General features: G+C 39.3%; 1 pseudogene; it reads left to right on the top strand.

The window, feature by feature from the left end:
- The first annotated feature begins 1,742 nt into the window (after nt 1–1,742).
- On the top strand, nt 1,743–10,599 carry LOC149812596 (ruBisCO large subunit-binding protein subunit beta, chloroplastic-like; annotated as a pseudogene).
- Nucleotides 10,600–12,881: the final 2,282 nt, after the last annotated feature.

The following is a 12,881-nucleotide window of genomic DNA, read 5'->3' as shown; positions in this document are numbered from 1 at the left end:
CACCTAGGCCACTTGGTAGTTTGACCCTTACAACCAGAGACTGGGGACCAATGAAGACACCTAGCTCTCCAAAGTGACCATGGTCAACTGGTCAGGTGTATCACCATTCTCTCCAAAGTGGTCCCAAGATTAAATGTGTTATGGGTGTTATTTACTTATTAGGCTCATGAATTAATTTCAAGGGATCTCAGCACATAGACTCACTAGCTCAATCACTACAAGAAAAATGCGTATTAGCGATGGACGCTATCTGTCGCTAACGTGTTTAGTGATGGATAGCGTTCGTCGCATAATCTTAGTCGCTAAATGGTGACAAGATTTATCTGTCGCTAGTCCATCGCTAATTAGCGATGGATTTGCGATGGCTTATTTCTGTCGCTAATTAGCGACGGACTAGCGACATACTATATTCGGATATAACCTGTCGCTAACTTGTCGTCGACAAGTTAGCGATGGATTAAAGTCCGTCGCAAACCACCGCCTGATTGAAATTGGCGATGGTTTGGCGATGGAAATAATCCATCTCTAATTTTAAAAAAATAAATAAAAAAAAGAGCCCTGGGGCATGCTCCTCATAGGCCTTGAGGCGCACACCTCGAGGCGAGGCGCACCTCAAGCTCTTTAGTTGAACAAAGAGCTTGAGGTTGAGTTGAACATAGAAGCCAGAATTGAACATAGAAGTGGTGTTGAAAGATATGAAACATTCCAATATTCAGCTTCTTCAAACCCGACTATAACCAAAAGACAAGAAACATAGGGACAGTCATGCAATTGAACGAGGCACTCAAAAGATATCATATCAACAAGAAGGCATCAAGATAAGTTTATGATACTAATGGTCAACAAGGTACAATTACAAAACATGCATGAAGGAAGCCGAGCCGTCTCAATACCAATTCGAGCAAATCATGTGGCCAACTATGACCATAATGTAGGAAGGTTAATGGCATTAGTAGATCTCAGAAGAAAATTGCAGCTGAACTCATACAAAATAAATCATACCAATAATAGAAGAAATTACAAAGAGAAATAAGATTCTGAAAGTGTTGGTAACCTGGTAATAGGTGTGAGCTTGCAAATTTTATATGCAATAACAGTTATATCATATTTATTGCATGTACAAAATATCAAGTGACTACAGTTATGAATTGTTTACTGATTTCATCATTTACAAATACTGCATAACATGGAAAGGCTTAAAGACTTCATGCACATACAGATGCATACTGAAGCACAAAATACAAAAATATAAATAACTAAATAAATAAGGCATTTTCATGGATTATGGTTTACTCTAAAATCATTAACAAGCATGGATTATTAAAGACATTGAAAAATGTTTTTCTCCTGAAAACTTTACTCACCTTGATTATGCATGCAAGCAAACCGCCGTCCAACTCATCACATACAAAGCTGAGGAAAAACAAGAGAACATGATTTGTTTGAAAATCTGTTGCATTTCTTCAAAGAGAATAAGAAAGCTGAAGCCACAAAATTGTGTGAAATAATCACCTTATGAAATAAAGAACAGTGAAAATCTTCTTATCAGAAAAACAATGTCCAAATGGAATACAATTTGCAATAATCCATATGTATCCTGCATCGATTTTAGCCAAAATTTGTTAAAAACTACAAGGAACATAAATCTCTGGTAAAAGGAAAAATGAACCTATGTGGAGATTCAAATAAATACATGGACAAGAGCAAATTATCAGAAAGAGAACTTTTATCAGAATGACTTAATGAGCCCGCCTTTCGACACCTCGTCGCTCACCGACTTCGGAGGCATCGACCTCTCCCGGCTCGTGGGCTCCCCTACCTCATTCCGCGATGACCACAAATTCCTCGATCTCTCACAGGTGTTCAACGATCTCTCCGCCTGCAGCAGCGACATCTTCGATGAGCTCCTATGCCTCGCCTCGATTCCGGTCGGATCTGACGAGGCCGATCGGGATGCCACTGCCTCTTCGCTGGAGCTGGAGGTAGGGTTGGTGTTTGGGGAACGACTGTCGGAAGAGATTTTAGGGTTTCTGGAGAGCATGGACGCGGAGGAGCTCGAGTCGACGATCAACCAGTTCATCTCGGCTCTCGGATCGCCATCGGCCTTCATTTGGCGAAGTGCCACTGGAAAGATCCGCCTTCTGGCGAAGAACCGAGAGGAGAATCACGAGTTGAGGGCGACGAACATTTGCGGGTTGGTGGTGGTTACGGCGAGACATCACGAATTTGGGGGTAATCAGAGAGAGAAAGAGGCAGGGAGGGAGAATTTCACTCTCAGTTTTTATCGAAAACTAGCGACAGACTTAGCGCAGAAATATTACATCGCAAATTCGTCGCTAATTGGTGATGGAAAAAATTCTGTCGCACATCCGTCACTAATTAGCGACGGACCTTTGCAATGAAATTTTTTCATCTCGAGTCCGTCGCTAATTAGCGATGGAATCACGACAAAATTTTTTCTATCGCTAATTCCGTAAATAATTTGCAGTTTAGCGACAAATTATTTTCTCTCGCCAATCCATTGCTAATTTGCGACGGAAAAATCCATCGCAAATGTCCGTCGCTAATTAGCATTTTTCTTGTAGTGAATCTTTACTCGAGGAAATTATATAATATAAGGCTATTTTAACCCATTCAAATAGCTCGAAGTTCAAACCTCATCTCTGGGTAACTTTGAGCACAACTTCCTTGAGACTATTATGTGATTATGTGCATTATTGCCCAATCTTTTATGTCATTGGTGTTTCACGAGCACCCATGGGTTCCATCAAACCCAGGCTTACTCATGAGTCGTGTTCATGCTCATATCACACATTCTTTTAATATCAAGCATACATCATATCATATGCTCACATGCCTACATGAAGGTTGTATACGTAATTCAATCCTGATCATGCTCAATAAACGAACAATATTTGCATCTATTTATTTTTCCACAGTTCATGCCTTATGATGTATTATACTCATTAGCATATCTAACATATACATGGTTGTCAATCATGATTGAATATGCAATGCATTAAGTTAACATTCTTATCATCCCATAATCAAGTTTAAGCATCCATAAACATGATGTATTAATATAGAAAATGATTAGGCATTAACACATAGTAATTAGATAATTTAGGCCAGTGTTAACTTGATTTTGGAAAATCCACCGAGACTCACAAGGATCTGATTTAACTCTCCAAATTTAACCAGGATTGCCTCAACATGTTAGGGACAACCCAAAAAACAGAATATTAAAATCAGTTTTAATAAAATCAGAAAAATTTCAAGACTGAACCCTATTGAGGAAATTTTATAAACTAATTTCTATAATCTACAGAAAATCCTCTAACTTTAAAAATTTTCTGAAACCTACTTTTAACTCTTTTTGAAAAACCCTTTTTATCAAGTTTTCCTCAATATGTGGACTTTGACCCAGATTTTTCACAGCATTAAATAAGTTATTTTGAATGAGTTTTCATAACTTTCAAAATAATTGGTTAGAACAACCTTGTAACCAAAGTCAGAAAACAGTGCTTTGTTACATAGAGCATAATTCCCTCAAACAGACTCAATCAGAACAAATTAAGAGGTTACAGTCAAGCCCCAGATGTGTAGAATATTTCACTATTTTTATGTTCTTTTTCTAATTCGTATTCTAAGAGATATATATTTTTTACTAAAACTTATCAGTTTAAAAATGAGACAGTTCATAGTGAGTTCTGCTATCAAGGCAGAAAACTTATGCCCTATTGTAGAGGTCGTGTTGATCTCAAAACTTACTCAAATAAAATAAACAAGGGCTCTAAACTCAATCCTTAGATGTGTAGAATAGGATGATGTCTTTACTTGTATTTATTGGACTCGTATTCACCAAGTTTTTGAATTTTCCTGAAACATTTCAGGTCCAAAACGTAAACAATATAACAGAAATTTAAATACACAAATCTTTCATTAAACAATGTTAAGCTTGTCACAAAAATTAATCTAACATCTTGTTACTTAAACTAACATGATCATAGTATAATACATTCATTAATCATAAATTTCTTATACTAAACTACATGAATTTGAGTAGTACTTATTCATGATTCATGAAAATAACACAAAAATTCAATTTAGGCATGCTTCTTAATAAAATCCTAATCAAATTAATCATACAATCAATCAATCACCGTTCACATACTAACATGGTTTGAAATCATGAATTTCCAGAACTAAAAAGCCTATATATGCTTTTTTTTTATGGATCAAAACTACATATTCAACCATACAAACCAATTTCACTAAAATCCCTTTTCAAAAACCAGTGTTGCACAAAATATACCTTGGTGATGTATTTTCATAAAAAACTAACTTACTTAAAACTAAATTTTTAATCACTCTAATGTCTGATCCACCTTAGATCGGATCTGAAAATTGGTCCTACGCATGTTCTATGAGACATGATCAATTTACGCCTATGCGATAGGCGAACCTACTTCTTTCGGTGTTTTGAATCGGTAAAACCTTCGTCTCCCACATTGGATTCACCAATAAAGGTAGTCAAGCTTGACTGCAACCTCCAATGGTTGTTGGACACCTCTACCAAGAAGAAGAAGAAGAAGAAAGAGAAGAAGAGTTGGCCGGTTTCTCCTTGTTCTCTCCCCCTCTCTCACATTACCTTTTTTTCACTTAAAATCTCTTTTTATTTCTCAAAACTCTTTATTTCTCATCAAACAGGCTGAGTAAGGATTTTTAAAACCCTTGCTTAGGTCTAGAAAATAAGGAGGAACGAGGGTGGGTAGTGACCCCCCTTCTTATGTTACTCTTTCCAAAAACAAGGCAAGAAATACTTGCCTATTTGCTTGTCTTTTTTTTTCTTGCTTTTAGTTTTTTCCTTCCTTTCTATTTTTCTTTTTAGCTTGGGCCAGGAGTATGAATGCCCCATGTGGTCCCTTCCCGCCCTAGCTTGGCTGGCTAAAGTCCTTTGACTCTTGGCTCAAGCCAAGTCAAGGCCTACCATTTTTTTTGGCAAGTTTTGACTTATCCATGTTTTTCAAAATTTGTTTTAATTTTTTTTCTTCAATTTGACTTAGACTTGCTTTATGGAAAGCATGTCTAGCAACGGTGTGGCCCACCCAGGGGATGTCCCACCCTTTATTTTCTAATTAATTAATTAATTTTTAAAAACCCTAAATCATCCTTATAGGGTTTTAAAATTCTAAATTAAACCCTAATGCAAATCAAACCCAAATTTAAAATTTATATTCGTTTGAAATTCAAATCCGCATCAAATTCATCTATATTTCATTCAAATTTAATTTGAGTCCTAATTTACGTGAAATTAACCCTGAATAAAATTAAAAATTTTATTTTTAACATTTAATAAAATTTCAATTTAGCTAGAGTTTTATTTTGAATCAACCTACCACATAAGCTATAATTTTCAAGCATATTTAAATAAATAAAAGTCATATTCAAGATAATAAATTATCTTTATGTATTTGAGTAATTGTCAAAATTTTGCGGTTATTATACACATAAACACAAGACGTGAGGATGGCCGGGACACTATGTCCTGCACGTTCTTCTAAGATGGAATTTCGCGTTCAGGGGAGATCTGCCCTCCCTTCCTGAAACAGGGGAGAACAAACACCTTTGAATAAATAAAAATAAATAAAACAAAACAAAAATGTGTCCTCCAGACTTGAACAATGACACACATGGACAGGACAGAATATGATGTGCTTGTTCAGGCCTGTCCACGAATCAAACGCCCCCGTAGAGAACAAAACAACGCGCAAAAGCGTTTTTTTTTGCGCTTTTGGATGGTTACGATTTCCGAAGTAGAGATGGACGACATCAAACAGTTCAGTCTTCTGAGCTTGTGGCTGGCGGCCCATGAAGATCACCGTTCATCTGAGAGATGAACGGCTGTTGGCTAGCGCACAACCCCTACTTAGGAACTCCTCTGAGTGGCCCTTCGTCTCTGATGCTGAGGCTTTCACTCTTCTCCAGATCGCCGAGGAGAAGTTCTCATCCAACACTTTTCGTGAAAAAATCGGAGATTTCCTCTGTTGCAGATTCAAATGCCCTTCCCTCTAACAGTACAGAGACTCGCTACCTCGGCCGAATCGGCGATTAAATTCCACGCTCTCATCCTTCGTGGGTACCCGTGCATCGACACCATCAGGAAAACCCACGCTCGAATTCTCACCCTGGGCTTGTCCGAGAGCCCTTTCTTGGCGACCCATATCGTGAAATCGTACGCCAAGGTCGGGAACTTAGGCGATGCCAAACGGGTCTTCGAGCGTGTTTCTGAGAAGAGCGTCTTCCTCTGGAATGCCATCATTCGTGCTTTCAGTAGCAATGAATCGTGGAACGACGTTGTTGATTTGTATGATAGGATGAAGAGGGAAAATATTTCACCTGATCATTACACTCTTCCCTTTGTGATCAAGGGGTTTGCTTCAATTCTGGATTTTGATGGTGGGAGAAAAGTTCATGATTTTGTTAGGAGAAATGGGCTTGAAGGGAACTTGCATGCCGTTACCTGTTTGATCAATATGTATGTGAAATTTGGCGAGATCCAAGTTGCGCGGCAATTGTTTGATGAAATGCCTGAACGAGATGTTGTTGCTTGGACCATCATGATCGGTGCTTATGGCCTATTTGGGGATTGGTTGAAAGCTTTCTCCTTGTTTAGAGAAATGAGACTGGAAGGCCAGGAACCAAATGATGTCACTTTGTTGAGCTTGATTTCCACGTGTAGTTTCTTGAGCTTCACCCATGGGTTGGTAATGAAATTGGGGTTCAACACATCCGTGATGATCGAGACAGCACTGATGAATTCATATGCAAAATGTGGGGATGTGAAATCTGCTCGAGAATTGTTTGATTGGATGCATTTGAAGAACTCAGTCTCTTGGAGTGCAATGATTTCCGCATATGCTGTTAATGGATATCCTTGTGAAGCTCTCTTTCTCTTCAGGGATATGTCTTGTTGCAGTAATGAGAAACTGGATCACATTAATGTGTTAAGCGTGCTTCAGGCTTGCTCTAGCTTGGGCTCGCTGTTTGTTGGGCAGATGATTCATGCTTACTTTCTGAAATTCGGGTTCAAATCAGATTCATTAGTTGGAACCTCTCTAATTGACATGTATGCAAAGTGTGGAAGCATCAATGATGCACTCATTTCATTCCTCTCAATTACTGGGAAGAACTTGGCTTCGTGGAGTGCGATGATAGCAGGCTATGGATTTCATGGACTGGGGAAAGAGGCACTTGAGACGTTTCTTGAGATGCAGGAATTGGGGTTTAATCCAGATGATGTCACTTTCCTAAGCATTTTATCAGCATGTGGCCATTCTGGTTTAATTAATGAAGGAAAAGAGATTTTCAAATCTATGCTTCAAATGCACAATGATGTTGTACAAGCAAAGCACTATGCTTGCATGATTGACCTTTTTGCTCGTGCTGGTGAAATCGATGAAATATGCAATTTACTTAAAGAGTTGCCTATCACACCTGATGAATCAATATGGGGAGCTTTGCTTTATGCCTGTAGAGTTAGTGGAGGTAGTAGAGCTGCAGAAATCGCTGCTAAAAGCCTGTGCAAATTGGATCCTAGTGACACGGATTATTACTTTATCCTATCTAACATATACGCTTCATGCAGAAGATGGGCTGAAGTTTCAAAAATTAGATCAGACATGAGAAAAGGCAGAATAGAGAAAACACCAGGATGGAGCTCCATTGAGCTGAATTGTAAAGTTCATGCATTTCATTCGGGAGACACCTCTCACCCTGAGTGGCAAAGCATCCACAAAATACTAGGAACCATGTTTATAGAACCTGCATTTTATGCTAGTACGAGGCAATTCATTTAGCTTGGATGAGTCCTGCTATAACGATTGAAATGAGGATGGGGCAAGGCGGGGCATGTTTACACTAGCTGACAGAGTGGCCCCATACCAAGACTCAAATGGGTAGTGGGCCTAGTGGCCATTTACCAAATGAACATCAAAAGCAAGGTATAACAAATATGTCAGGGTTCTTGATGTACCTAGGTATACTGAGGATCTAACCAATCCTAACTGCGATGGGATCAGAGATCTTGGTAACCTGGTTAATGCCTTTGCAGGGCCAGGTTTAAATCCAAATCGTCAATGAGGGAATAATTGAGATTCTTCGTATGTGATCCATTCAATTATCTATGTTGAAGAGATGTGTATATGATCCTATCGATTGCACACAGCTCGTGGTAGAAATAGAACTAGGAAAAGTGTCATGCCTGCTACTCACTGAGTTATGCTAATGTGCCGAGTAGAAGAGGAATCAACTGAGCACTTACTATGGCTTTGTCCATTTTCCAGAACACTGTTGAGCTTGAGGACCCTATGGAGAATATTGTTGCAAAGCTTGAGGCAAGCTGTTGCAAAGACCAATGACTTGGCTGGTGATGGAACTACTACTTGAGTTGTTCTAGCACAAGGCCTGATTGCTGAAGGCGTAAAGGTGTGGACTGTCTTATTTCATGCTTGCTTTTCAGCTTTTGTTAATTTCATGAATATATCTGCATGCATTCTTCTTTCTTCTCCTTTTTCTGTTATAATAATTCCTGGAAAATTGGTTGTCCATGCACCATGCAGGTGGTTGCAGCTGGAGCAAATCCTGTTTAAATTACTCAGGCCATTGAAAAGACTACAAAGACTTTGGTTGGTGAACTGAAATTGATGTCAAAATAGGTTGGTTGCTTTTATTTTAATTTTCAGTATGGCTTGGATTCTTTGCACAATTCTCGTTGGTTTTGTTCTAGACTCATTGATCCATTTTTTTACTGTCGGGGTGTAAGATTGCTACTGCAGGTTGAAGACAGTGATCTTGCAGATGTTGCAGCAGTCAGTGCCGGAAACAACTATGAGATGTGAAATATGATAGCAGAAGCTATGAACAAGGTAGGCCAAAAGGGAGTTGTGCCACTGGAAGAAGGAAAGAGTGCAGAGATCACCCTCCATGTTGTGGAAGGGATGCAGTTTGATCGTGGGTACATCTCTCCTTATTTCGTTACAGACGGTGAGAAGATGTCTGTTGAGCATGAGAACTGCAAGGTTTGTTGATAAAATATCTTTACTTTTTACCATTTGCACTGTGCTCACAATTGGCGCTTGCATTTTTTCTCTGAAGGTTGAACTGTGTCTACTTTGTTATCGGCTCGAGCTTGTATTGCCCTGATCTTAATGGTAGAGTTATCTTGTTTTGTGCAGTTACTTCTTGTTGACAAGAAGGTTACAAATGCAAGGGATTTGATCATTGTTTTGGAAGACGCAATTAGTGGAGGTTATTGTTAGGATCCTGGTGGTTTAAGGACTCACCTTACACACCTTAATTACCCTAGGGCCTTTTGGTGTATTAGTTAGGCACCTAACATTTGATATCAGAGCAACCACCATGTCTGGAGTTCGAACCCCGAAAGGGGTGACCAAGGGTTAACTGGACCAGAATGAGAGCTGCCAAAAGATAGAAAGAGCTACCTAGAGTTGAGGCTACAGTGAAAGCCGTCCTATAGTGGGCTGTCGGGGATGTCCGCTACGGATCTTGGTGGGTTGTTAGGATCCTGGTGGCCTAAGGACTTGATTGTATGTGCCTTGATCACATTAGGGTCTTTTGGTGTATTTGTTAGCACTCAATAGTTATCCAATCTTAATTATTGCGAAAGACAACTCTGGTTGTCAATAAGCTTAGAGGGACACTCAAAATAGCTGCATTGAAAGCACCGGGATTTGGTGAACGCAAAAGCCAATACCTTGATCATTGCTGATAACTGTTGGCACCTTCTGCTAAATTTTGTTGATTTTGACCCTTTAAGTTGTGTTCTACAGCAACTGTTGTTCAGGGATGAAGTAGGATTGCCTCTTGATAAGGCTGAAAAGGGTAGTTTCTGGTTTACTGTTAACCTAATACTTTGTTAAAACTCATAAAGTTAGCATTATTTTGCAGGGTGCCGAGCAAGATCATGAAAAAGAGAAGCTACATGAATAGAAAGCAAAGCTATCATGTGGCGTTGCTGTGATTCAGGTATGCCCAAATGTTTGAAACTCTTGTGCTTTTGTTCTGATTAATTCTGTTGGAGACTGAGGTGAGGATGTTTTCTTGTTTGCTCACTCTTTTTGTATGGGCAGGTTGGGGCACAGACTGAAATGGAGTAGAAAGAGAAGTTGAGAGTGGGTGATGCCTTAAATGCAACAAAGGTAATTGAATGCTCCATATGCTGGTTGCATGGGGAAAGCTGGTTTAATTTTTCTCTGGATTATGGATAGCGTTGGGAATTATGATTTCTAATGTCTATTTGCACTCGCAATTGACACCAGGCAGCCGTTGAGGAAGGAATTGTTGTGGGTGGCGGATGCACCCTGCTGAGGTTGGCATCTAAGGTAGATGCAATTAAGGACTTGCTTGGGAATGACAAACAGATGGTGTCACTCTCTCATCTGATCTTTGCTGAACTCACACAATAGACATCACCTATTTCCTCCTTCATTGTTCTTTATTTCTTTTATTTTGCATTTTCTCTTTTGTATACACTTCGGAGATGAAACTCATATTTCTTCTAGTCAAAACTAGTTATGCCATTTAATTTTTTCTTATAGTTCTAACAACTTGCCTAAGCGATAAAACTAATTTAGTTCTGTTTGAATCCTAAATATGTACACATAGGCTACTTCTGGACATCCTCATGCCGCATAAAGTTACATCAAGCCCCAAACAATTCATTGTGGTGATGATAAAAATGATGAAATTTATGTCAAATAAATAAAGCTCATGAACCAAACAAAACCAACTTCAAATTTAGGAGGCTAGGCTTGAGTTCAAGCTTGGACTAAATATTTCTTAACAAACCAAGTCTGAACAACCTAAAATTTGATTCAACTCGGCTCATTTACGCCCTTACAAACAAGTCCTATTATTCCATTGTTTCTTTTCTGTTTTGGTGTCCTTAGGAGGTGCAGCTGGGTAGCATCAGTTTTGGCTGAGGTTATGTCCCCTAGAAATTTCAGACCCAACACACCCAAGGCCATCCAATTTACATCATCACAAACATGAATCACTCAACATTGAAACCCTTCTCTTGGAGCTCAGCAATGACTCCACTTCTCATCCGAAGCCAGAGTTTCTGAGCTTCTTGTTCAAACTTTTTTGACTGCATATTCTTTTGAAAATTGTCAGTGTCCTTTTCGGTGTCAATGATCCCTTTTGGTCCTATGGCCGTGCTGATTCCACGGGCACTGGCTATGATTTCTTTAACTGCTTCCTCATCACCAGGATAAGATCTCCGGTGCTCATAGAGGTGAGCAAGTTATTTCTCTTCCTGTGGTGCATTGGAAAAGAATAAGAGAAAAACTTGAAGTGAGAATAATCCATTTCTTGCTTCAGTGGAAAAGATGCTCTATCTAGCTCTCTCACATTGGAGTCTCTTGAGATGATGGCATATACGAACATAATCTGAATAGTTACTACTCAAACAAATCAAAAGAAACAAGCACGTTGCAATGCCCTATGAAGTGGGACTTTCTCAAGATCTTGTGATTATAAATCACAACCACAAAACTTTCACAGAGAGACACAAGCATGTGAAAGTTGAATCACAGGGCGAGGAATCATGGGTACGATTCTTTACACCTTTTTTAACCTGTGAAAAGTTGGTCACAAGGATCAACTATGACCAGGAATCATCGGTGTGACCAAAAGAAACGTACCCCACGTTTCAATTTGTTGGGGACAAATGGCGAAAACCAATCTTAAACAGTCACTGATTTCCTTAAAACAGTGGAAGCTTTCACAACTCAGAACGAGGACTTGGATCAACTAAAGTGTCCTAGACAGGCTCCACCGGAGGCTTTTTAGCCTTTGTTGATTGGCAGTCATTGCATAGACGCGTAATAGATATAATTCCTAAATATTATAAAAGCATAAGGGTAATGGGTGTTAAAAATTAGATGCTTTATTACTTTTATAAATTGGCATTCTTGCCATTAGGGGTGACAATCGGGTCAGGTTGGCGGGTCAGCGTACCTCAACACGAACCCGACTCGTTTATTAAACAGGTTGGCTGTGGCAAACACGAACCCGACCCATTTATTAAACGGATAACCCGACACGACACGGTTAACCCGTTTAATAAACGGGTCGGGTCGGGTAAACAGGTTGGCGGGTTAGAGGGCGGGTCGGGGTCAGGTAAACGGGTTGGCGGGCGGGTTGGCAGGTCGGGTTTGGGTAAACAGGTTGACCCGCCCGCCTAACCCGTTTATTAAGCGGGTCACCCGGGTTGGCGTACCCTTAACACGAACCCGACCCGTTTAATAAATGGGTTAGGCGGGTCGACCCGTTTACGACACGAACCCGTTTAAGCCAAACCGGAACCCGCCTAAGAAGCGGGTTGGCGGGTCGTGTCAGATTTTGCCACCCCTACTTGCCATGTTTCATGAGAATGTCAATAAAAAATTAGTTTTTGCCTTTTTTAAATAGATTTCCAAAAAAAAAATCTTACATGGCATCTTGTAATTTTTCAAAAATTCTTGAGTTGCAACTCCCTCTCTCTCTCTCTCTCCTAATTGCCATATAAAATAATTCAATTCCAATCCTTATAAAAAACGTCTCTCTCTCCATAAATCACTCCCTCCTTTCTCATTGGCCATAAAGAAAAGAAAAAAACCTGTGGGGTTGGTCAGGTCCATGCATAACGTTATCAACAAAATGTATTTGAAATGCAGATATTTTCTCTATGTTTATTCATCTTATTTATCATAAAAAATTAACAAAATCTAAGCACATGTGTGGACCATTATGTTTTAATTTAAACATATATTAACCCATATAAAAGGGTATTCATTTTCTTTATTAATTTATTTAGT

This window comes from Nuphar pumila, chromosome 16, assembly GCF_984573655.1.
Source record: "Nuphar pumila chromosome 16, dmNupPumi1.hap1.1, whole genome shotgun sequence".
NCBI lineage: Eukaryota > Viridiplantae > Streptophyta > Magnoliopsida > Nymphaeales > Nymphaeaceae > Nuphar > Nuphar pumila.
Note: the sequence above shows the minus strand (reverse complement) of the source record. Positions and strands in the feature narration are given on the sequence as shown.